Source organism: Microcebus murinus, chromosome 25 (assembly GCF_040939455.1).
Source record: "Microcebus murinus isolate Inina chromosome 25, M.murinus_Inina_mat1.0, whole genome shotgun sequence".
NCBI lineage: Eukaryota > Metazoa > Chordata > Mammalia > Primates > Cheirogaleidae > Microcebus > Microcebus murinus.
In genome coordinates, this window is record NC_134128.1 from 27,474,026 (window position 1) to 27,498,436 (window position 24,411).

The 24,411-nt window shown below is 62.9% G+C and overlaps 6 non-coding genes across 6 annotated transcripts; all 6 read right to left on the bottom strand.

The window, feature by feature from the left end:
- Nucleotides 1–921: 921 nt before the first annotated feature.
- On the bottom strand, nucleotides 922–1,040 carry LOC142864385 (5S ribosomal RNA). The gene has a single exon (XR_012914943.1). It is a non-coding gene; the product is annotated as a 5S ribosomal RNA (ribosomal RNA).
- A 3,820-nt stretch (nucleotides 1,041–4,860) lies between these two features.
- LOC142864386 (5S ribosomal RNA) lies at nucleotides 4,861–4,979 on the bottom strand. Its single transcript, XR_012914944.1, has one exon. It is a non-coding gene; the product is annotated as a 5S ribosomal RNA (ribosomal RNA).
- A 3,819-nt stretch (nucleotides 4,980–8,798) lies between these two features.
- Nucleotides 8,799–8,917, bottom strand: LOC142864411 (5S ribosomal RNA). The gene has a single exon (XR_012914969.1). It is a non-coding gene; the product is annotated as a 5S ribosomal RNA (ribosomal RNA).
- A 3,772-nt stretch (nucleotides 8,918–12,689) lies between these two features.
- On the bottom strand, nucleotides 12,690–12,808 carry LOC142864387 (5S ribosomal RNA). The gene has a single exon (XR_012914945.1). It is a non-coding gene; the product is annotated as a 5S ribosomal RNA (ribosomal RNA).
- Nucleotides 12,809–16,629: 3,821 nt separating this feature from the next.
- Nucleotides 16,630–16,748, bottom strand: LOC142864389 (5S ribosomal RNA). Its single transcript, XR_012914947.1, has one exon. It is a non-coding gene; the product is annotated as a 5S ribosomal RNA (ribosomal RNA).
- Nucleotides 16,749–20,568: 3,820 nt separating this feature from the next.
- On the bottom strand, nucleotides 20,569–20,687 carry LOC142864412 (5S ribosomal RNA). The gene has a single exon (XR_012914970.1). It is a non-coding gene; the product is annotated as a 5S ribosomal RNA (ribosomal RNA).
- Between the last annotated feature and the right edge of the window lie 3,724 nt (nucleotides 20,688–24,411).

Here is a 24,411-nt window from a genome sequence, read left to right on the forward strand (position 1 = left end):
ACACAGGGGGGGCCGGGCGCGGTGGCTCACGCCTGTAATCCTAGCTCTCTGGGAGGCCGAGGCGGGCGGATTGCTCCAGGTCAGGAGTTCGAAACCAGCCTGAGCAAGAGCGAGACCCCGTCTCTACTAAAAATAGAAAGAAATTAATTGGCCAACTAATATATATAGAAAAACACAGCCGGGCGTGGTGGTGCATGCCTGTAGTCCCAACTACTCGGGAGGCTGAGGCAGCAGGATTGCTTGAGCCCGGAGATTGAGGTTGCTGTGAGCTAGGCTGACGCCATGGCACTCACTCTAGCCTGGGCAGCAAAACGAGACTCTGTCTCAAAAAAAAAAAAAAAAAAAAAGAACACAGGGGGGAGGGGGGCACGGGCAACACATGTCACCTGCATACTTGTACTCCCATCATCTGCTTGAAAAGAGAGAGAAAAGAAAATGCAATCCTAGAGGTAAGAGACACTTTTTAAAAATAATGAATCCGAAGAGAAAAGTAAAAGGAGGCCTGTGGAGCAGGTCTGGGTGTGACTCCGGATCCCCCAACATCAGGTGCCACCACCAAAGATTCCTGCGTGTAGCCCATAGAACCCCAAAAGCAACGGGACGAGTTCTGGTCACATACTCCCTCAAAATGACATCCTGGCCTTCTTCTGGAACTCCCTCCCCTCTCAGACTCTCAAGGTTTCCTCCAGCGTGTCGGTTCCCACAGAGCAGACCTTTGGTCTGAGACCTGACAGTCCAGATGCCACGCATGCTGCCGCGTGGCGGCGGTGTCGCGGCTTGGGACAAGAGGAGGCCCCACGGTGCGGGCTGGGGCGCCAGGCACCGCGCGGGCGCTGAGGGTGGGGGTGACCCCCACCCCGGGCCGCCGCCGCGCTCCCAGAAAGGGGACAGAACAAGAGGCAAAAAAAAAAAAAAAGCGGCAGCCTGTGGCACCCGGTATTCCCAGGCGGTCTCCCATCCAAGTACTAACCAGGCCCGACCCTGCTTAGCTTCCGAGACCAGACGAGATCGGGGGCGTTCAGGGTGGTGTGGCCCTAGACGGCGGCGGAGGACGCCCCTGCCCCGCTCGAGAAGCCGAGCCTCTCTGGGCTTCCCCGCCGCCGCCTCCTCCCGCCCCAGGCCCCGCCTCCCGCCCCAGGCCCCGCGCCGGGCCGGGCCGGTTGAGTTCGCCGGCCGGGTCCCGCGGGCTCCCAGGGACGGGGGTGATGGGCGGGGCGGGGCGGGGTGGGGGGCTGTCTCTCTCTACACACACACACACACACACACACTCACACTCACTCACACTCACACAAGATGCGCCTCCACGGCTGGACTCGCCAAGGTGGAGCCCTCCCAGCCCCCCTCGTCTCCTCGCCCGGCCTCCTTCACCTACCCGCTGCCCACCCCCAGCGCGTCGCTGCCGCTGACTGCGCACGCGCGGGACGCTCGCCCTTTGACCCCAGCCAGGGGCCGCCCTCCCCCACAACCCCTTTCAGCTGCGCCCCCCCCTCGCCCCGTGGGTGGGCTGCCGCCTATTCCCCCGGGCCAGGGCTGGGGCACAGCCAGTGTACGGGGCGTCTCTCTCTGGGGATGTGTCCCATGGGTGGGGTGGGGTGGCGTGGTTTGGGGGGCGCTGAAGAAATCAGTCCCCTCCATCTCCTACCTCTGGAAAACGCCCAAGCCCGTGGAGAACTGCCGGCACCGCTTCGTGGGGGCCGGGACCCTCCTCCGTGTCCTCCTGTGGCCCAGTCCAAGGGGCCTGGGCCTGGCCGGGGCTGCATTGGACCCCGACCACCCTGGCGTGTGGACTCGCTAAAAATCGGCCATTAGATATTGGATTCCAGCTTCCTGGAGGTCATTTCACTAATGAGTGCACCGGAAAGAGTTTCCTAATCCATCTGTGAGGGTGGCAACTGAAAGAGAATTTTAAAGCTGACAGAATAGGCTTGGGAAGGCATAGGAGATTTCCACACCCAGCAAGGAAGACTTTCCCGAAATGGAAGAAAGAAACGAGCAAACAGAGACACCGGTAGCCCGCCCGGAAAAGAGTCTGCCCCTGAGAGAAAGCACCCTGACCAGGTTCACCCGTGGGTGGGTGGGTGGCGAGCTAGCGGCATTCAGAAGAGCGAGGCCCGCAGTCTGTGCGGAAGACACCTGCGCTCGGGTGTGTGTGGCGGCGCGATTCACAAGCAGCTCTAGACGTTAAACCAAGGAGAAGCCAGGGAGTTCCCAACGCCCCAGGTGTCCTCAGCCCACGACTGGCTGCTGTGGGAATGCGAAGCCCGGCTCCTTGTCTCAGAGCGGGGTTCCCAGGAGGATCAGGCTGAAGCTGGGACTTGGCCTCAAAGTGTCCCCTCGCATGGCCACCCCCTTCCCCTTCCTGCTCCTCTACTCCTGGTGCCCCTCCATCCAGGGGCCAGACCTTAAAGAGTCACCGCAAGAGAATCCTGGTCCCAAAGGAGCCTTCTGGGGGACCGGTGCTGACAGAGGTTGTGGGCATGGCCCGCTGGGGCTCTGCCCGACCCAGGGCTGAGAGATGCCACCTCCCAGCTCTGGGTCCCTGCAGGAAGTGTTGGCAAGCACAGGGCCGGTCCTCCAAAGGCCCAGGTGCAGGGAGCCCAGGCCAAGCAGCCTGTGGAAGAAGCCACTTGCCGTGCCACCCCGGGAACAGGACTGCAGGCCCCGGCCCTTCCCACCTCCTCCTCCTCCTCCTCCTCCTCCTCCCCCCCGCCTCCCCCCTCACAGGGCACAGGGCTCAGAGACACCTCAGACTCTTGCTACCCAAAGTGCAAAGGGCATCAGTTGCTCCTCCAACCCCCCCGCCCAGCAGACCACGTTGTCCAGCCAGCCCCCGGGCCTCCCTGGGGTGCCCAGCACAAAAGTGCAGACACCCACCGGACCCTCAATCTCAGTTTTCGGATGTTTTTGCCACTCTAAGGACCCGCAGGCCAGCTGGGCCTTCGGGCAGGACAGAGAGCCCCGGAATCCGACGTGGAGAGCTGCGTGTACGTCCCCATCAGGAGGCGGTCCCCACCTCCGCGGCTCTCCCCTTGCGGGGAGCGGCAGCCCAGCCGGCAGCCGCAGGGCCTCAGGGAAGACACCAGGCTGGGCCCCCGCGGCACAGCGGGGGCACGTCCCCCGCACTCACGCGACTTAGGGACGGCTGCTGGAGACTGCTGCGGCCACCCTGCTGCCGGGTTTCTGGAGGGCTTCCTGGAAGCAGCGTCCACACCAAGCCCTTGGAAGGCCCGGGCGACGGAGGAGCCGGTCAGGCAGGGGCCGAGGACGGTGAGAGGCCGGGCGGGAAGGAGCGTGTCAGGCAGGGGCAGAGGACGGTGACCGGCCGGGCGGGGAGGAGCCGGTCAGGCGGGGGCCCAGGACAGTGACGGGCCTGGCCGGGGAGGAGTGCGTCAGGCAGGGGCAGAGGAGACGGGCTGGGTAAGGGTTAGGGTGACAGTTAGGGCACAATTCACAATCGCAAAGACGTGGAAGCGACCCGAGTGCCCCTCCATCCAGGAGTGCATCAATAAAATGTGGCGCGTGGACACCACGGAGTGCCATTCGGCTGTGAGGAGCAGCGGTGAGAGGGCGCCTCTCGTGTTCTCCTGGCCAGAGCTGGAACCCGTTCCAGTAAGCCAAGTATCCCAAGAATGGACACACGAGCACCACGTGAGCGCGCTCACCAGCAAATTGGTACGAACGGATGGACACCTAAGTGGACAGAGAGGAATCACCTTCATCGGGTGGGTGTCGGGCGGGTGGGGGGAGGGGAGGGGCATACACATCCATTAGGCATGGGGTGGGTGCGCACCGACTGGGGGATGGGCGCGCACCGACTGGGGGATGGGCGCACTTGAAGCTCTGACCCGAGGGGGGAGGCTTGGAGAGGGCAAGGCACCCGACCTTAACATTGGTACCCCCACAATACGCTGGAACAACATGAGAGGTATATGAATAAGAACACAGGGGGGGCCGGGCGCGGTGGCTCACGCCTGTAATCCTAGCTCTCTGGGAGGCCGAGGCGGGCGGATTGCTCCAGGTCAGGAGTTCGAAACCAGCCTGAGCAAGAGCGAGACCCCGTCTCTACTAAAAATAGAAAGAAATTAATTGGCCAACTAATATATATAGAAAAACACAGCCGGGCGTGGTGGTGCATGCCTGTAGTCCCAACTACTCGGGAGGCTGAGGCAGCAGGATTGCTTGAGCCCGGAGATTGAGGTTGCTGTGAGCTAGGCTGACGCCATGGCACTCACTCTAGCCTGGGCAGCAAAACGAGACTCTGTCTCAAAAAAAAAAAAAAAAAAAAAGAACACAGGGGGGAGGGGGGCACGGGCAACACATGTCACCTGCATACTTGTACTCCCATCATCTGCTTGAAAAGAGAGAGAAAAGAAAATGCAATCCTAGAGGTAAGAGACACTTTTTAAAAATAATGAATCCGAAGAGAAAAGTAAAAGGAGGCCTGTGGAGCAGGTCTGGGTGTGACTCCGGATCCCCCAACATCAGGTGCCACCACCAAAGATTCCTGCGTGTAGCCCATAGAACCCCAAAAGCAACGGGACGAGTTCTGGTCACATACTCCCTCAAAATGACATCCTGGCCTTCTTCTGGAACTCCCTCCCCTCTCAGACTCTCAAGGTTTCCTCCAGCGTGTCGGTTCCCACAGAGCAGACCTTTGGTCTGAGACCTGACAGTCCAGATGCCACGCATGCTGCCGCGTGGCGGCGGTGTCGCGGCTTGGGACAAGAGGAGGCCCCACGGTGCGGGCTGGGGCGCCAGGCACCGCGCGGGCGCTGAGGGTGGGGGTGACCCCCACCCCGGGCCGCCGCCGCGCTCCCAGAAAGGGGACAGAACAAGAGGCAAAAAAAAAAAAAAAGCGGCAGCCTGTGGCACCCGGTATTCCCAGGCGGTCTCCCATCCAAGTACTAACCAGGCCCGACCCTGCTTAGCTTCCGAGACCAGACGAGATCGGGGGCGTTCAGGGTGGTGTGGCCCTAGACGGCGGCGGAGGACGCCCCTGCCCCGCTCGAGAAGCCGAGCCTCTCTGGGCTTCCCCGCCGCCGCCTCCTCCCGCCCCAGGCCCCGCCTCCCGCCCCAGGCCCCGCGCCGGGCCGGGCCGGTTGAGTTCGCCGGCCGGGTCCCGCGGGCTCCCAGGGACGGGGGTGATGGGCGGGGCGGGGCGGGGTGGGGGGCTGTCTCTCTCTACACACACACACACACACACACACTCACACTCACTCACACTCACACAAGATGCGCCTCCGCGGCTGGACTCGCCAAGGTGGAGCCCTCCCAGCCCCCCTCGTCTCCTCGCCCGGCCTCCTTCACCTACCCGCTGCCCACCCCCAGCGCGTCGCTGCCGCTGACTGCGCACGCGCGGGACGCTCGCCCTTTGACCCCAGCCAGGGGCCGCCCTCCCCCACAACCCCTTTCAGCTGCGCCCCCCCCTCGCCCCGTGGGTGGGCTGCCGCCTATTCCCCCGGGCCAGGGCTGGGGCACAGCCAGTGTACGGGGCGTCTCTCTCTGGGGATGTGTCCCATGGGTGGGGTGGGGTGGCGTGGTTTGGGGGGCGCTGAAGAAATCAGTCCCCTCCATCTCCTACCTCTGGAAAACGCCCAAGCCCGTGGAGAACTGCCGGCACCGCTTCGTGGGGGCCGGGACCCTCCTCCGTGTCCTCCTGTGGCCCAGTCCAAGGGGCCTGGGCCTGGCCGGGGCTGCATTGGACCCCGACCACCCTGGCGTGTGGACTCGCTAAAAATCGGCCATTAGATATTGGATTCCAGCTTCCTGGAGGTCATTTCACTAATGAGTGCACCGGAAAGAGTTTCCTAATCCATCTGTGAGGGTGGCAACTGAAAGAGAATTTTAAAGCTGACAGAATAGGCTTGGGAAGGCATAGGAGATTTCCACACCCAGCAAGGAAGACTTTCCCGAAATGGAAGAAAGAAACGAGCAAACAGAGACACCGGTAGCCCGCCCGGAAAAGAGTCTGCCCCTGAGAGAAAGCACCCTGACCAGGTTCACCCGTGGGTGGGTGGGTGGCGAGCTAGCGGCATTCAGAAGAGCGAGGCCCGCAGTCTGTGCGGAAGACACCTGCGCTCGGGTGTGTGTGGCGGCGCGATTCACAAGCAGCTCTAGACGTTAAACCAAGGAGAAGCCAGGGAGTTCCCAACGCCCCAGGTGTCCTCAGCCCACGACTGGCTGCTGTGGGAATGCGAAGCCCGGCTCCTTGTCTCAGAGCGGGGTTCCCAGGAGGATCAGGCTGAAGCTGGGACTTGGCCTCAAAGTGTCCCCTCGCATGGCCACCCCCTTCCCCTTCCTGCTCCTCTACTCCTGGTGCCCCTCCATCCAGGGGCCAGACCTTAAAGAGTCACCGCAAGAGAATCCTGGTCCCAAAGGAGCCTTCTGGGGGACCGGTGCTGACAGAGGTTGTGGGCATGGCCCGCTGGGGCTCTGCCCGACCCAGGGCTGAGAGATGCCACCTCCCAGCTCTGGGTCCCTGCAGGAAGTGTTGGCAAGCACAGGGCCGGTCCTCCAAAGGCCCAGGTGCAGGGAGCCCAGGCCAAGCAGCCTGTGGAAGAAGCCACTTGCCGTGCCACCCCGGGAACAGGACTGCAGGCCCCGGCCCTTCCCACCTCCTCCTCCTCCTCCTCCTCCTCCTCCCCCCCGCCTCCCACCTCACAGGGCACAGGGCTCAGAGACACCTCAGACTCTTGCTACCCAAAGTGCAAAGGGCATCAGTTGCTCCTCCAACCCCCCCGCCCAGCAGACCACGTTGTCCAGCCAGCCCCCGGGCCTCCCTGGGGTGCCCAGCACAAAAGTGCAGACACCCACCGGACCCTCAATCTCAGTTTTCGGATGTTTTTGCCACTCTAAGGACCCGCAGGCCAGCTGGGCCTTCGGGCAGGACAGAGAGCCCCGGAATCCGACGTGGAGAGCTGCGTGTACGTCCCCATCAGGAGGCGGTCCCCACCTCCGCGGCTCTCCCCTTGCGGGGAGCGGCAGCCCAGCCGGCAGCCGCAGGGCCTCAGGGAAGACACCAGGCTGGGCCCCCGCGGCACAGCGGGGGCACGTCCCCCGCACTCACGCGACTTAGGGACGGCTGCTGGAGACTGCTGCGGCCACCCTGCTGCCGGGTTTCTGGAGGGCTTCCTGGAAGCAGCGTCCACACCAAGCCCTTGGAAGGCCCGGGCGACGGAGGAGCCGGTCAGGCAGGGGCCGAGGACGGTGAGAGGCCGGGCGGGAAGGAGCGTGTCAGGCAGGGGCAGAGGACGGTGACCGGCCGGGCGGGGAGGAGCCGGTCAGGCGGGGGCCCAGGACAGTGACGGGCCTGGCCGGGGAGGAGTGCGTCAGGCAGGGGCAGAGGAGACGGGCTGGGTAAGGGTTAGGGTGACAGTTAGGGCACAATTCACAATCGCAAAGACGTGGAAGCGACCCGAGTGCCCCTCCATCCAGGAGTGCATCAATAAAATGTGGCGCGTGGACACCACGGAGTGCCATTCGGCTGTGAGGAGCAGCGGTGAGAGGGCGCCTCTCGTGTTCTCCTGGCCAGAGCTGGAACCCGTTCCAGTAAGCCAAGTATCCCAAGAATGGACACACGAGCACCACGTGAGCGCGCTCACCAGCAAATTGGTACGAACGGATGGACACCTAAGTGGACAGAGAGGAATCACCTTCATCGGGTGGGTGTCGGGCGGGTGGGGGGAGGGGAGGGGCATACACATCCATTAGGCATGGGGTGGGTGCGCACCGACTGGGGGATGGGCGCGCACCGACTGGGGGATGGGCGCACTTGAAGCTCTGACCCGAGGGGGGAGGCTTGGAGAGGGCAAGGCACCCGACCTTAACATTGGTACCCCCACAATACGCTGGAACAACATGAGAGGTATATGAATAAGAACACAGGGGGGGCCGGGCGCGGTGGCTCACGCCTGTAATCCTAGCTCTCTGGGAGGCCGAGGCGGGCGGATTGCTCCAGGTCAGGAGTTCGAAACCAGCCTGAGCAAGAGCGAGACCCCGTCTCTACTAAAAATAGAAAGAAATTAATTGGCCAACTAATATATATAGAAAAACACAGCCGGGCGTGGTGGTGCATGCCTGTAGTCCCAACTACTCGGGAGGCTGAGGCAGCAGGATTGCTTGAGCCCGGAGATTGAGGTTGCTGTGAGCTAGGCTGACGCCATGGCACTCACTCTAGCCTGGGCAGCAAAACGAGACTCTGTCTCAAAAAAAAAAAAAAAAAAAAAGAACACAGGGGGGAGGGGGGCACGGGCAACACATGTCACCTGCATACTTGTACTCCCATCATCTGCTTGAAAAGAGAGAGAAAAGAAAATGCAATCCTAGAGGTAAGAGACACTTTTTAAAAATAATGAATCCGAAGAGAAAAGTAAAAGGAGGCCTGTGGAGCAGGTCTGGGTGTGACTCCGGATCCCCCAACATCAGGTGCCACCACCAAAGATTCCTGCGTGTAGCCCATAGAACCCCAAAAGCAACGGGACGAGTTCTGGTCACATACTCCCTCAAAATGACATCCTGGCCTTCTTCTGGAACTCCCTCCCCTCTCAGACTCTCAAGGTTTCCTCCAGCGTGTCGGTTCCCACAGAGCAGACCTTCGGTCTGAGACCTGACAGTCCAGATGCCACGCATGCTGCCGCGTGGCAGCGGTGTCGCGGCTTGGGACAAGAGGAGGCCCCACGGTGCGGGCTGGGGCGCCAGGCACCGCGCGGGCTCTGAGGGTGGGGGTGACCCCCACCCCGGGCCGCCGCCGCGCTCCCAGAAAGGGGACAGAACAAGAGGCAAAAAAAAAAAAAAGCAGCAGCCTGTGGCACCCGGTATTCCCAGGCGGTCTCCCATCCAAGTACTAACCAGGCCCGACCCTGCTTAGCTTCCGAGACCAGACGAGATCGGGGGCGTTCAGGGTGGTGTCGCCCTAGACGGCGGCGGAGGGCGCCCCTGCCCCGCTCGAGAAGCCGAGCCTCTCTGGGCTTCCCCGCCGCCGCCTCCCGCCCCAGGCCCCGGGCCGGTTGAGTTCGCCGGCCGGGTCCCGCGGGCTCCCAGGGATGGGGGTGATGGGCGGGGCTGGGCGGGGCGGGGCGGGGCGGGGTGGGGGGCTGTCTCTCTATACACACACACACACACTCACACTCACTCACACTCACACAAGATGCGCCTCCACGGCTGGACTCGCCAAGGTGGAGCCCTCCCAGCCCCCCTCGTCTCCTCGCCCGGCCTCCTTCACCTACCCGCTGCCCACCCCCAGCGCGTCGCTGCCGCTGACTGCGCACGCGCGGGACGCTCGCCCTTTGACCCCAGCCAGGGGCCGCCCTCCCCCACAACCCCTTTCAGCTGCGCCCCCCCCCGCCCCGTGGGTGGGCTGCCGCCTATTCCCCCGGGCCAGGGCTGGGGCACAGCCAGTGTACGGGGCGTCTCTCTCTGGGGATGTGTCCCATGGGTGGGGTGGGGTGGCGTGGTTTGGGGGGCGCTGAAGAAATCAGTCCCCTCCATCTCCTACCTCTGGAAAACGCCCAAGCCCGTGGAGAACTGCCGGCACCGCTTCGTGGGGGCCGGGACCCTCCTCCGTGTCCTCCTGTGGCCCAGTCCAAGGGGCCTGGGCCTGGCCGGGGCTGCATTGGACCCCGACCACCCTGGCGTGTGGACTCGCTAAAAATCGGCCATTAGATATTGGATTCCAGCTTCCTGGAGGTCATTTCACTAATGAGTGCACCGGAAAGAGTTTCCTAATCCATCTGTGAGGGTGGCAACTGAAAGAGAATTTTAAAGCTGACAGAATAGGCTTGGGAAGGCATAGGAGATTTCCACACCCAGCAAGGAAGACTTTCCCGAAATGGAAGAAAGAAACGAGCAAACAGAGACACCGGTAGCCCGCCCGGAAAAGAGTCTGCCCCTGAGAGAAAGCACCCTGACCAGGTTCACCCGTGGGTGGGTGGGTGGCGAGCTAGCGGCATTCAGAAGAGCGAGGCCCGCAGTCTGTGCGGAAGACACCTGCGCTCGGGTGTGTGTGGCGGCGCGATTCACAAGCAGCTCTAGACGTTAAACCAAGGAGAAGCCAGGGAGTTCCCAACGCCCCAGGTGTCCTCAGCCCACGACTGGCTGCTGTGGGAATGCGAAGCCCGGCTCCTTGTCTCAGAGCGGGGTTCCCAGGAGGATCAGGCTGAAGCTGGGACTTGGCCTCAAAGTGTCCCCTCGCATGGCCACCCCCTTCCCCTTCCTGCTCCTCTACTCCTGGTGCCCCTCCATCCAGGGGCCAGACCTTAAAGAGTCACCGCAAGAGAATCCTGGTCCCAAAGGAGCCTTCTGGGGGACCGGTGCTGACAGAGGTTGTGGGCATGGCCCGCTGGGGCTCTGCCCGACCCAGGGCTGAGAGATGCCACCTCCCAGCTCTGGGTCCCTGCAGGAAGTGTTGGCAAGCACAGGGCCGGTCCTCCAAAGGCCCAGGTGCAGGGAGCCCAGGCCAAGCAGCCTGTGGAAGAAGCCACTTGCCGTGCCACCCCGGGAACAGGACTGCAGGCCCCGGCCCTTCCCACCTCCTCCTCCTCCTCCTCCTCCTCCTCCCCCCCGCCTCCCCCCTCACAGGGCACAGGGCTCAGAGACACCTCAGACTCTTGCTACCCAAAGTGCAAAGGGCATCAGTTGCTCCTCCAACCCCCCCGCCCAGCAGACCACGTTGTCCAGCCAGCCCCCGGGCCTCCCTGGGGTGCCCAGCACAAAAGTGCAGACACCCACCGGACCCTCAATCTCAGTTTTCGGATGTTTTTGCCACTCTAAGGACCCGCAGGCCAGCTGGGCCTTCGGGCAGGACAGAGAGCCCCGGAATCCGACGTGGAGAGCTGCGTGTACGTCCCCATCAGGAGGCGGTCCCCACCTCCGCGGCTCTCCCCTTGCGGGGAGCGGCAGCCCAGCCGGCAGCCGCAGGGCCTCAGGGAAGACACCAGGCTGGGCCCCCGCGGCACAGCGGGGGCACGTCCCCCGCACTCACGCGACTTAGGGACGGCTGCTGGAGACTGCTGCGGCCACCCTGCTGCCGGGTTTCTGGAGGGCTTCCTGGAAGCAGCGTCCACACCAAGCCCTTGGAAGGCCCGGGCGACGGAGGAGCCGGTCAGGCAGGGGCCGAGGACGGTGAGAGGCCGGGCGGGAAGGAGCGTGTCAGGCAGGGGCAGAGGACGGTGACCGGCCGGGCGGGGAGGAGCCGGTCAGGCGGGGGCCCAGGACAGTGACGGGCCTGGCCGGGGAGGAGTGCGTCAGGCAGGGGCAGAGGAGACGGGCTGGGTAAGGGTTAGGGTTACAGTTAGGGCACAATTCACAATCGCAAAGACGTGGAAGCGACCCGAGTGCCCATCCATCCAGGAGTGCATCAATAAAATGTGGCGCGTGGACACCACGGAGTGCCATTCGGCTGTGAGGAGCAGCCGTGAGAGGGCGCCTCTCGTGTTCTCCTGGCCAGAGCTGGAACCCGTTCCAGTAAGCCAAGTATCCCAAGAATGGACACACGAGCACCACGTGAGCGCGCTCACCGGCAAATTGGTACGAACGGATGGACGCCTAAGTGGACAGAGAGGAATCACCTTCATCGGGTGGGTGTCGGGCGGGTGGGGGGAGGGGAGGGGCATACACATCCATTAGGCATGGGGTGGGTGCGCACCGACTGGGGGATGGGCGCACTTGAAGCTCTGACCCGAGGGGGGAGGCTTGGAGAGGGCAAGGCACCCGACCTTAACATTGGTACCCCCACAATACGCTGGAACAACATGAGAGGTATATGAATAAGAACACAGGGGGGGCCGGGCGCGGTGGCTCACGCCTGTAATCCTAGCTCTCTGGGAGGCCGAGGCGGGCGGATTGCTCCAGGTCAGGAGTTCGAAACCAGCCTGAGCAAGAGCGAGACCCCGTCTCTACTAAAAATAGAAAGAAATTAATTGGCCAACTAATATATATAGAAAAACACAGCCGGGCGTGGTGGTGCATGCCTGTAGTCCCAACTACTCGGGAGGCTGAGGCAGCAGGATTGCTTGAGCCCGGAGATTGAGGTTGCTGTGAGCTAGGCTGACGCCATGGCACTCACTCTAGCCTGGGCAGCAAAACGAGACTCTGTCTCAAAAAAAAAAAAAAAAAAAAGAACACAGGGGGGAGGGGGGCACGGGCAACACATGTCACCTGCATACTTGTACTCCCATCATCTGCTTGAAAAGAGAGAGAAAAGAAAATGCAATCCTAGAGGTAAGAGACACTTTTTAAAAATAATGAATCCGAAGAGAAAAGTAAAAGGAGGCCTGTGGAGCAGGTCTGGGTGTGACTCCGGATCCCCCAACATCAGGTGCCACCACCAAAGATTCCTGCGTGTAGCCCATAGAACCCCAAAAGCAACGGGACGAGTTCTGGTCACATACTCCCTCAAAATGACATCCTGGCCTTCTTCTGGAACTCCCTCCCCTCTCAGACTCTCAAGGTTTCCTCCAGCGTGTCGGTTCCCACAGAGCAGACCTTTGGTCTGAGACCTGACAGTCCAGATGCCACGCATGCTGCCGCGTGGCGGCGGTGTCGCGGCTTGGGACAAGAGGAGGCCCCACGGTGCGGGCTGGGGCGCCAGGCACCGCGCGGGCGCTGAGGGTGGGGGTGACCCCCACCCCGGGCCGCCGCCGCGCTCCCAGAAAGGGGACAGAACAAGAGGCAAAAAAAAAAAAAAAAGCGGCAGCCTGTGGCACCCGGTATTCCCAGGCGGTCTCCCATCCAAGTACTAACCAGGCCCGACCCTGCTTAGCTTCCGAGACCAGACGAGATCGGGGGCGTTCAGGGTGGTGTGGCCCTAGACGGCGGCGGAGGACGCCCCTGCCCCGCTCGAGAAGCCGAGCCTCTCTGGGCTTCCCCGCCGCCGCCTCCTCCCGCCCCAGGCCCCGCCTCCCGCCCCAGGCCCCGCGCCGGGCCGGGCCGGTTGAGTTCGCCGGCCGGGTCCCGCGGGCTCCCAGGGACGGGGGTGATGGGCGGGGCGGGGCGGGGTGGGGGGCTGTCTCTCTCTACACACACACACACACACACACACTCACACTCACTCACACTCACACAAGATGCGCCTCCACGGCTGGACTCGCCAAGGTGGAGCCCTCCCAGCCCCCCTCGTCTCCTCGCCCGGCCTCCTTCACCTACCCGCTGCCCACCCCCAGCGCGTCGCTGCCGCTGACTGCGCACGCGCGGGACGCTCGCCCTTTGACCCCAGCCAGGGGCCGCCCTCCCCCACAACCCCTTTCAGCTGCGCCCCCCCCTCGCCCTGTGGGTGGGCTGCCGCCTATTCCCCCGGGCCAGGGCTGGGGCACAGCCAGTGTACGGGGCGTCTCTCTCTGGGGATGTGTCCCATGGGTGGGGTGGGGTGGCGTGGTTTGGGGGGCGCTGAAGAAATCAGTCCCCTCCATCTCCTACCTCTGGAAAACGCCCAAGCCCGTGGAGAACTGCCGGCACCGCTTCGTGGGGGCCGGGACCCTCCTCCGTGTCCTCCTGTGGCCCAGTCCAAGGGGCCTGGGCCTGGCCGGGGCTGCATTGGACCCCGACCACCCTGGCGTGTGGACTCGCTAAAAATCGGCCATTAGATATTGGATTCCAGCTTCCTGGAGGTCATTTCACTAATGAGTGCACCGGAAAGAGTTTCCTAATCCATCTGTGAGGGTGGCAACTGAAAGAGAATTTTAAAGCTGACAGAATAGGCTTGGGAAGGCATAGGAGATTTCCACACCCAGCAAGGAAGACTTTCCCGAAATGGAAGAAAGAAACGAGCAAACAGAGACACCGGTAGCCCGCCCGGAAAAGAGTCTGCCCCTGAGAGAAAGCACCCTGACCAGGTTCACCCGTGGGTGGGTGGGTGGCGAGCTAGCGGCATTCAGAAGAGCGAGGCCCGCAGTCTGTGCGGAAGACACCTGCGCTCGGGTGTGTGTGGCGGCGCGATTCACAAGCAGCTCTAGACGTTAAACCAAGGAGAAGCCAGGGAGTTCCCAACGCCCCAGGTGTCCTCAGCCCACGACTGGCTGCTGTGGGAATGCGAAGCCCGGCTCCTTGTCTCAGAGCGGGGTTCCCAGGAGGATCAGGCTGAAGCTGGGACTTGGCCTCAAAGTGTCCCCTCGCATGGCCACCCCCTTCCCCTTCCTGCTCCTCTACTCCTGGTGCCCCTCCATCCAGGGGCCAGACCTTAAAGAGTCACCGCAAGAGAATCCTGGTCCCAAAGGAGCCTTCTGGGGGACCGGTGCTGACAGAGGTTGTGGGCATGGCCCGCTGGGGCTCTGCCCGACCCAGGGCTGAGAGATGCCACCTCCCAGCTCTGGGTCCCTGCAGGAAGTGTTGGCAAGCACAGGGCCGGTCCTCCAAAGGCCCAGGTGCAGGGAGCCCAGGCCAAGCAGCCTGTGGAAGAAGCCACTTGCCGTGCCACCCCGGGAACAGGACTGCAGGCCCCGGCCCTTCCCACCTCCTCCTCCTCCTCCTCCTCCTCCTCCCCCCCGCCTCCCCCCTCACAGGGCACAGGGCTCAGAGACACCTCAGACTCTTGCTACCCAAAGTGCAAAGGGCATCAGTTGCTCCTCCAACCCCCCCGCCCAGCAGACCACGTTGTCCAGCCAGCCCCCGGGCCTCCCTGGGGTGCCCAGCACAAAAGTGCAGACACCCACCGGACCCTCAATCTCAGTTTTCGGATGTTTTTGCCACTCTAAGGACCCGCAGGCCAGCTGGGCCTTCGGGCAGGACAGAGAGCCCCGGAATCCGACGTGGAGAGCTGCGTGTACGTCCCCATCAGGAGGCGGTCCCCACCTCCGCGGCTCTCCCCTTGCGGGGAGCGGCAGCCCAGCCGGCAGCCGCAGGGCCTCAGGGAAGACACCAGGCTGGGCCCCCGCGGCACAGCGGGGGCACGTCCCCCGCACTCACGCGACTTAGGGACGGCTGCTGGAGACTGCTGCGGCCACCCTGCTGCCGGGTTTCTGGAGGGCTTCCTGGAAGCAGCGTCCACACCAAGCCCTTGGAAGGCCCGGGCGACGGAGGAGCCGGTCAGGCAGGGGCCGAGGACGGTGAGAGGCCGGGCGGGAAGGAGCGTGTCAGGCAGGGGCAGAGGACGGTGACCGGCCGGGCGGGGAGGAGCCGGTCAGGCGGGGGCCCAGGACAGTGACGGGCCTGGCCGGGGAGGAGTGCGTCAGGCAGGGGCAGAGGAGACGGGCTGGGTAAGGGTTAGGGTGACAGTTAGGGCACAATTCACAATCGCAAAGACGTGGAAGCGACCCGAGTGCCCCTCCATCCAGGAGTGCATCAATAAAATGTGGCGCGTGGACACCACGGAGTGCCATTCGGCTGTGAGGAGCAGCGGTGAGAGGGCGCCTCTCGTGTTCTCCTGGCCAGAGCTGGAACCCGTTCCAGTAAGCCAAGTATCCCAAGAATGGACACACGAGCACCACGTGAGCGCGCTCACCAGCAAATTGGTACGAACGGATGGACACCTAAGTGGACAGAGAGGAATCACCTTCATCGGGTGGGTGTCGGGCGGGTGGGGGGAGGGGAGGGGCATACACATCCATTAGGCATGGGGTGGGTGCGCACCGACTGGGGGATGGGCGCGCACCGACTGGGGGATGGGCGCACTTGAAGCTCTGACCCGAGGGGGGAGGCTTGGAGAGGGCAAGGCACCCGACCTTAACATTGGTACCCCCACAATACGCTGGAACAACATGAGAGGTATATGAATAAGAACACAGGGGGGGCCGGGCGCGGTGGCTCACGCCTGTAATCCTAGCTCTCTGGGAGGCCGAGGCGGGCGGATTGCTCCAGGTCAGGAGTTCGAAACCAGCCTGAGCAAGAGCGAGACCCCGTCTCTACTAAAAATAGAAAGAAATTAATTGGCCAACTAATATATATAGAAAAACACAGCCGGGCGTGGTGGTGCATGCCTGTAGTCCCAACTACTCGGGAGGCTGAGGCAGCAGGATTGCTTGAGCCCGGAGATTGAGGTTGCTGTGAGCTAGGCTGACGCCATGGCACTCACTCTAGCCTGGGCAGCAAAACGAGACTCTGTCTCAAAAAAAAAAAAAAAAAAAAAAGAACACAGGGGGGAGGGGGGCACGGGCAACACATGTCACCTGCATACTTGTACTCCCATCATCTGCTTGAAAAGAGAGAGAAAAGAAAATGCAATCCTAGAGGTAAGAGACACTTTTTAAAAATAATGAATCCGAAGAGAAAAGTAAAAGGAGGCCTGTGGAGCAGGTCTGGGTGTGACTCCGGATCCCCCAACATCAGGTGCCACCACCAAAGATTCCTGCGTGTAGCCCATAGAACCCCAAAAGCAACGGGACGAGTTCTGGTCACATACTCCCTCAAAATGACATCCTGGCCTTCTTCTGGAACTCCCTCCCCTCTCAGACTCTCAAGGTTTCCTCCAGCGTGTCGGTTCCCACAGAGCAGACCTTTGGTCTGAGACCTGACAGTCCAGATGCCACGCATGCTGCCGCGTGGCGGCGGTGTCGCGGCTTGGGACAAGAGGAGGCCCCACGGTGCGGGCTGGGGCGCCAGGCACCGCGCGGGCGCTGAGGGTGGGGGTGACCCCCACCCCGGGCCGCCGCCGCGCTCCCAGAAAGGGGACAGAACAAGAGGCAAAAAAAAAAAAAAAGCGGCAGCCTGTGGCACCCGGTATTCCCAGGCGGTCTCCCATCCAAGTACTAACCAGGCCCGACCCTGCTTAGCTTCCGAGACCAGACGAGATCGGGGGCGTTCAGGGTGGTGTGGCCCTAGACGGCGGCGGAGGACGCCCCTGCCCCGCTCGAGAAGCCGAGCCTCTCTGGGCTTCCCCGCCGCCGCCTCCTCCCGCCCCAGGCCCCGCCTCCCGCCCCAGGCCCCGCGCCGGGCCGGGCCGGTTGAGTTCGCCGGCCGGGTCCCGCGGGCTCCCAGGGACGGGGGTGATGGGCGGGGCGGGGCGGGGTGGGGGGCTGTCTCTCTCTACACACACACACACACACACACACTCACACTCACTCACACTCACACAAGATGCGCCTCCACGGCTGGACTCGCCAAGGTGGAGCCCTCCCAGCCCCCCTCGTCTCCTCGCCCGGCCTCCTTCACCTACCCGCTGCCCACCCCCAGCGCGTCGCTGCCGCTGACTGCGCACGCGCGGGACGCTCGCCCTTTGACCCCAGCCAGGGGCCGCCCTCCCCCACAACCCCTTTCAGCTGCGCCCCCCCCTCGCCCCGTGGGTGGGCTGCCGCCTATTCCCCCGGGCCAGGGCTGGGGCACAGCCAGTGTACGGGGCGTCTCTCTCTGGGGATGTGTCCCATGGGTGGGGTGGGGTGGCGTGGTTTGGGGGGCGCTGAAGAAATCAGTCCCCTCCATCTCCTACCTCTGGAAAACGCCCAAGCCCGTGGAGAACTGCCGGCACCGCTTCGTGGGGGCCGGGACCCTCCTCCGTGTCCTCCTGTGGCCCAGTCCAAGGGGCCTGGGCCTGGCCGGGGCTGCATTGGACCCCGACCACCCTGGCGTGTGGACTCGCTAAAAATCGGCCATTAGATATTGGATTCCAGCTTCCTGGAGGTCATTTCACTAATGAGTGCACCGGAAAGAGTTTCCTAATCCATCTGTGAGGGTGGCAACTGAAAGAGAATTTTAAAGCTGACAGAATAGGCTTGGGAAGGCATAGGAGATTTCCACACCCAGCAAGGAAGACTTTCCCGAAATGGAAGAAAGAAACGAGCAAACAGAGACACCGGTAGCCCGCCCGGAAAAGAGTCTGCCCCTGAGAGAAAGCACCCTGACCAGGTTCACCCGTGGGTGGGTGGGTGGCGAGCTAGCGGCATTCAGAAGAGCGAGGCCCGCAGTCTGTGCGGAAGACACCTGCGCTCGGGTGTGTGTGGCGGCGCGATTCACAAGCAGCTCTAGACGTTAAACCAAGGAGAAGCCAGGGAGTTCCCAACGCCCCAGGTGTCCTCAGCCCACGACTGGCTGCTGTGGGAATGCGAAGCCCGGCTCCTTGTCTCAGAGCGGGGTTCCCAGGAGGATCAGGCTGAAGCTGGGACTTGGCCTCAAAGTGTCCCCTCGCATGGCCACCCCCTTCCCCTTCCTGCTCCTCTACTCCTGGTGCCCCTCCATCCAGGGGCCAGACCTTAAAGAGTCACCGCAAGAGAATCCTGGTCCCAAAGGAGCCTTCTGGGGGACCGGTGCTGACAGAGGTTGTGGGCATGGCCCGCTGGGGCTCTGCCCGACCCAGGGCTGAGAGATGCCACCTCCCAGCTCTGGGTCCCTGCAGGAAGTGTTGGCAAGCACAGGGCCGGTCCTCCAAAGGCCCAGGTGCAGGGAGCCCAGGCCAAGCAGCCTGTGGAAGAAGCCACTTGCCGTGCCACCCCGGGAACAGGACTGCAGGCCCCGGCCCTTCCCACCTCCTCCTCCTCCTCCTCCTCCTCCTCCCCCCCGCCTCCCACCTCACAGGGCACAGGGCTCAGAGACACCTCAGACTCTTGCTACCCAAAGTGCAAAGGGCATCAGTTGCTCCTCCAACCCCCCCGCCCAGCAGACCACGTTGTCCAGCCAGCCCCCGGGCCTCCCTGGGGTGCCCAGCACAAAAGTGCAGACACCCACCGGACCCTCAATCTCAGTTTTCGGATGTTTTTGCCACTCTAAGGACCCGCAGGCCAGCTGGGCCTTCGGGCAGGACAGAGAGCCCCGGAATCCGACGTGGAGAGCTGCGTGTACGTCCCCATCAGGAGGCGGTCCCCACCTCCGCGGCTCTCCCCTTGCGGGGAGCGGCAGCCCAGCCGGCAGCCGCAGGGCCTCAGGGAAGACACCAGGCTGGGCCCCCGCGGCACAGCGGGGGCACGTCCCCCGCACTCACGCGACTTAGGGACGGCTGCTGGAGACTGCTGCGGCCACCCTGCTGCCGGGTTTCTGGAGGGCTTCCTGGAAGCAGCGTCCACACCAAGCCCTTGGAAGGCCCGGGCGACGGAGGAGCCGGTCAGGCAGGGGCCGAGGACGGTGAGAGGCCGGGCGGGAAGGAGCGTGTCAGGCAGGGGCAGAGGACGGTGACCGGCCGGGCGGGGAGGAGCCGGTCAGGCGGGGGCCCAGGACAGTGACGGGCCTGGCCGGGGAGGAGTGCGTCAGGCAGGGGCAGAGGAGACGGGCTGGGTAAGGGTTAGGGTGACAGTTAGGGCACAATTCACAATCGCAAAGACGTGGAAGCGACCCGAGTGCCCCTCCATCCAGGAGTGCATCAATAAAATGTGGCGCGTGGACACCACGGAGTGCCATTCGGCTGTGAGGAGCAGCGGTGAGAGGGCGCCTCTCGTGTTCTCCTGGCCAGAGCTGGAACCCGTTCCAGTAAGCCAAGTATCCCAAGAATGGACACACGAGCACCACGTGAGCGCGCTCACCAGCAAATTGGTACGAACGGATGGACACCTAAGTGGACAGAGAGGAATCACCTTCATCGGGTGGGTGTCGGGCGGGTGGGGGGAGGGGAGGGGCATACACATCCATTAGGCATGGGGTGGGTGCGCACCGACTGGGGGATGGGCGCGCACCGACTGGGGGATGGGCGCACTTGAAGCTCTGACCCGAGGGGGGAGGCTTGGAGAGGGCAAGGCACCCGACCTTAACATTGGTACCCCCACAATACGCTGGAACAACATGAGAGGTATATGAATAAGAACACAGGGGGGGCCGGGCGCGGTGGCTCACGCCTGTAATCCTAGCTCTCTGGGAGGCCGAGGCGGGCGGATTGCTCCAGGTCAGGAGTTCGAAACCAGCCTGAGCAAGAGCGAGACCCCGTCTCTACTAAAAATAGAAAGAAATTAATTGGCCAACTAATATATATAGAAAAACACAGCCGGGCGTGGTGGTGCATGCCTGTAGTCCCAACTACTCGGGAGGCTGAGGCAGCAGGATTGCTTGAGCCCGGAGATTGAGGTTGCTGTGAGCTAGGCTGACGCCATGGCACTCACTCTAGCCTGGGCAGCAAAACGAGACTCTGTCTCAAAAAAAAAAAAAAAAAAAAAAGAACACAGGGGGGAGGGGGGCACGGGCAACACATGTCACCTGCATACTTGTACTCCCATCATCTGCTTGAAAAGAGAGAGAAAAGAAAATGCAATCCTAGAGGTAAGAGACACTTTTTAAAAATAATGAATCCGAAGAGAAAAGTAAAAGGAGGCCTGTGGAGCAGGTCTGGGTGTGACTCCGGATCCCCCAACATCAGGTGCCACCACCAAAGATTCCTGCGTGTAGCCCATAGAACCCCAAAAGCAACGGGACGAGTTCTGGTCACATACTCCCTCAAAATGACATCCTGGCCTTCTTCTGGAACTCCCTCCCCTCTCAGACTCTCAAGGTTTCCTCCAGCGTGTCGGTTCCCACAGAGCAGACCTTCGGTCTGAGACCTGACAGTCCAGATGCCACGCATGCTGCCGCGTGGCAGCGGTGTCGCGGCTTGGGACAAGAGGAGGCCCCACGGTGCGGGCTGGGGCGCCAGGCACCGCGCGGGCTCTGAGGGTGGGGGTGACCCCCACCCCGGGCCGCCGCCGCGCTCCCAGAAAGGGGACAGAACAAGAGGCAAAAAAAAAAAAAAGCAGCAGCCTGTGGCACCCGGTATTCCCAGGCGGTCTCCCATCCAAGTACTAACCAGGCCCGACCCTGCTTAGCTTCCGAGACCAGACGAGATCGGGGGCGTTCAGGGTGGTGTCGCCCTAGACGGCGGCGGAGGGCGCCCCTGCCCCGCTCGAGAAGCCGAGCCTCTCTGGGCTTCCCCGCCGCCGCCTCCCGCCCCAGGCCCCGGGCCGGTTGAGTTCGCCGGCCGGGTCCCGCGGGCTCCCAGGGATGGGGGTGATGGGCGGGGCTGGGCGGGGCGGGGCGGGGCGGGGTGGGGGGCTGTCTCTCTATACACACACACACACACTCACACTCACTCACACTCACACAAGATGCGCCTCCACGGCTGGACTCGCCAAGGTGGAGCCCTCCCAGCCCCCCTCGTCTCCTCGCCCGGCCTCCTTCACCTACCCGCTGCCCACCCCCAGCGCGTCGCTGCCGCTGACTGCGCACGCGCGGGACGCTCGCCCTTTGACCCCAGCCAGGGGCCGCCCTCCCCCACAACCCCTTTCAGCTGCGCCCCCCCCCGCCCCGTGGGTGGGCTGCCGCCTATTCCCCCGGGCCAGGGCTGGGGCACAGCCAGTGTACGGGGCGTCTCTCTCTGGGGATGTGTCCCATGGGTGGGGTGGGGTGGCGTGGTTTGGGGGGCGCTGAAGAAATCAGTCCCCTCCATCTCCTACCTCTGGAAAACGCCCAAGCCCGTGGAGAACTGCCGGCACCGCTTCGTGGGGGCCGGGACCCTCCTCCGTGTCCTCCTGTGGCCCAGTCCAAGGGGCCTGGGCCTGGCCGGGGCTGCATTGGACCCCGACCACCCTGGCGTGTGGACTCGCTAAAAATCGGCCATTAGATATTGGATTCCAGCTTCCTGGAGGTCATTTCACTAATGAGTGCACCGGAAAGAGTTTCCTAATCCATCTGTGAGGGTGGCAACTGAAAGAGAATTTTAAAGCTGACAGAATAGGCTTGGGAAGGCATAGGAGATTTCCACACCCAGCAAGGAAGACTTTCCCGAAATGGAAGAAAGAAACGAGCAAACAGAGACACCGGTAGCCCGCCCGGAAAAGAGTCTGCCCCTGAGAGAAAGCACCCTGACCAGGTTCACCCGTGGGTGGGTGGGTGGCGAGCTAGCGGCATTCAGAAGAGCGAGGCCCGCAGTCTGTGCGGAAGACACCTGCGCTCGGGTGTGTGTGGCGGCGCGATTCACAAGCAGCTCTAGACGTTAAACCAAGGAGAAGCCAGGGAGTTCCCAACGCCCCAGGTGTCCTCAGCCCACGACTGGCTGCTGTGGGAATGCGAAGCCCGGCTCCTTGTCTCAGAGCGGGGTTCCCAGGAGGATCAGGCTGAAGCTGGGACTTGGCCTCAAAGTGTCCCCTCGCATGGCCACCCCCTTCCCCTTCCTGCTCCTCTACTCCTGGTGCCCCTCCATCCAGGGGCCAGACCTTAAAGAGTCACCGCAAGAGAATCCTGGTCCCAAAGGAGCCTTCTGGGGGACCGGTGCTGACAGAGGTTGTGGGCATGGCCCGCTGGGGCTCTGCCCGACCCAGGGCTGAGAGATGCCACCTCCCAGCTCTGGGTCCCTGCAGGAAGTGTTGGCAAGCACAGGGCCGGTCCTCCAAAGGCCCAGGTGCAGGGAGCCCAGGCCAAGCAGCCTGTGGAAGAAGCCACTTGCCGTGCCACCCCGGGAACAGGACTGCAGGCCCCGGCCCTTCCCACCTCCTCCTCCTCCTCCTCCTCCTCCTCCCCCCCGCCTCCCCCCTCACAGGGCACAGGGCTCAGAGACACCTCAGACTCTTGCTACCCAAAGTGCAAAGGGCATCAGTTGCTCCTCCAACCCCCCCGCCCAGCAGACCACGTTGTCCAGCCAGCCCCCGGGCCTCCCTGGGGTGCCCAGCACAAAAGTGCAGACACCCACCGGACCCTCAATCTCAGTTTTCGGATGTTTTTGCCACTCTAAGGACCCGCAGGCCAGCTGGGCCTTCGGGCAGGACAGAGAGCCCCGGAATCCGACGTGGAGAGCTGCGTGTACGTCCCCATCAGGAGGCGGTCCCCACCTCCGCGGCTCTCCCCTTGCGGGGAGCGGCAGCCCAGCCGGCAGCCGCAGGGCCTCAGGGAAGACACCAGGCTGGGCCCCCGCGGCACAGCGGGGGCACGTCCCCCGCACTCACGCGACTTAGGGACGGCTGCTGGAGACTGCTGCGGCCACCCTGCTGCCGGGTTTCTGGAGGGCTTCCTGGAAGCAGCGTCCACACCAAGCCCTTGGAAGGCCCGGGCGACGGAGGAGCCGGTCAGGCAGGGGCCGAGGACGGTGAGAGGCCGGGCGGGAAGGAGCGTGTCAGGCAGGGGCAGAGGACGGTGACCGGCCGGGCGGGGAGGAGCCGGTCAGGCGGGGGCCCAGGACAGTGACGGGCCTGGCCGGGGAGGAGTGCGTCAGGCAGGGGCAGAGGAGACGGGCTGGGTAAGGGTTAGGGTTACAGTTAGGGCACAATTCACAATCGCAAAGACGTGGAAGCGACCCGAGTGCCCATCCATCCAGGAGTGCATCAATAAAATGTGGCGCGTGGACACCACGGAGTGCCATTCGGCTGTGAGGAGCAGCCGTGAGAGGGCGCCTCTCGTGTTCTCCTGGCCAGAGCTGGAACCCGTTCCAGTAAGCCAAGTATCCCAAGAATGGACACACGAGCACCACGTGAGCGCGCTCACCGGCAAATTGGTACGAACGGATGGACGCCTAAGTGGACAGAGAGGAATCACCTTCATCGGGTGGGTGTCGGGCGGGTGGGGGGAGGGGAGGGGCATACACATCCATTAGGCATGGGGTGGGTGCGCACCGACTGGGGGATGGGCGCACTTGAAGCTCTGACCCGAGGGGGGAGGCTTGGAGAGGGCAAGGCACCCGACCTTAACATTGGTACCCCCACAATACGCTGGAACAACATGAGAGGTATATGAATAAGAACACAGGGGGGGCCGGGCGCGGTGGCTCACGCCTGTAATCCTAGCTCTCTGGGAGGCCGAGGCGGGCGGATTGCTCCAGGTCAGGAGTTCGAAACCAGCCTGAGCAAGAGCGAGACCCCGTCTCTACTAAAAATAGAAAGAAATTAATTGGCCAACTAATATATATAGAAAAACACAGCCGGGCGTGGTGGTGCATGCCTGTAGTCCCAACTACTCGGGAGGCTGAGGCAGCAGGATTGCTTGAGCCCGGAGATTGAGGTTGCTGTGAGCTAGGCTGACGCCATGGCACTCACTCTAGCCTGGGCAGCAAAACGAGACTCTGCCTCAAAAAAAAAAAAAAAAAAAGAACGCAGGGGGGAGGGGGGCACGGGCGTCACATGTCACCTGAATACTTGTACTCCCATCATCTGCTTGAAGAGAGAGAGAAAAGAAAATGCAATCATAGAGGTAAGAGACACTTTTTAAAAATAATGAATCCGAAGAGAAAAGTAAAAGGAGGCCTGTGGAGCAGGTCTGGGTGTGACTCCGGATCCCCCAACATCAGGTGCCACCACCAAAGATTCCTGCGTGTAGCCCATAGAACCCCAAAAGCAACGGGACGAGTTCTGGTCACATACTCCCTCAAAATGACATCCTGGCCTTCTTCTGGAACTCCCTCCCCTCTCAGACTCTCAAGGTTTCCTCCAGCGTGTCGGTTCCCACAGAGCAGACCTTTGGTCTGAGACCTGACAGTCCAGATGCCACGCATGCTGCCGCGTGGCGGCGGTGTCGCGGCTTGGGACAAGAGGAGGCCCCACGGTGCGGGCTGGGGCGCCAGGCACCGCGCGGGCGCTGAGGGTGGGGGTGACCCCCACCCCGGGCCGCCGCCGCGCT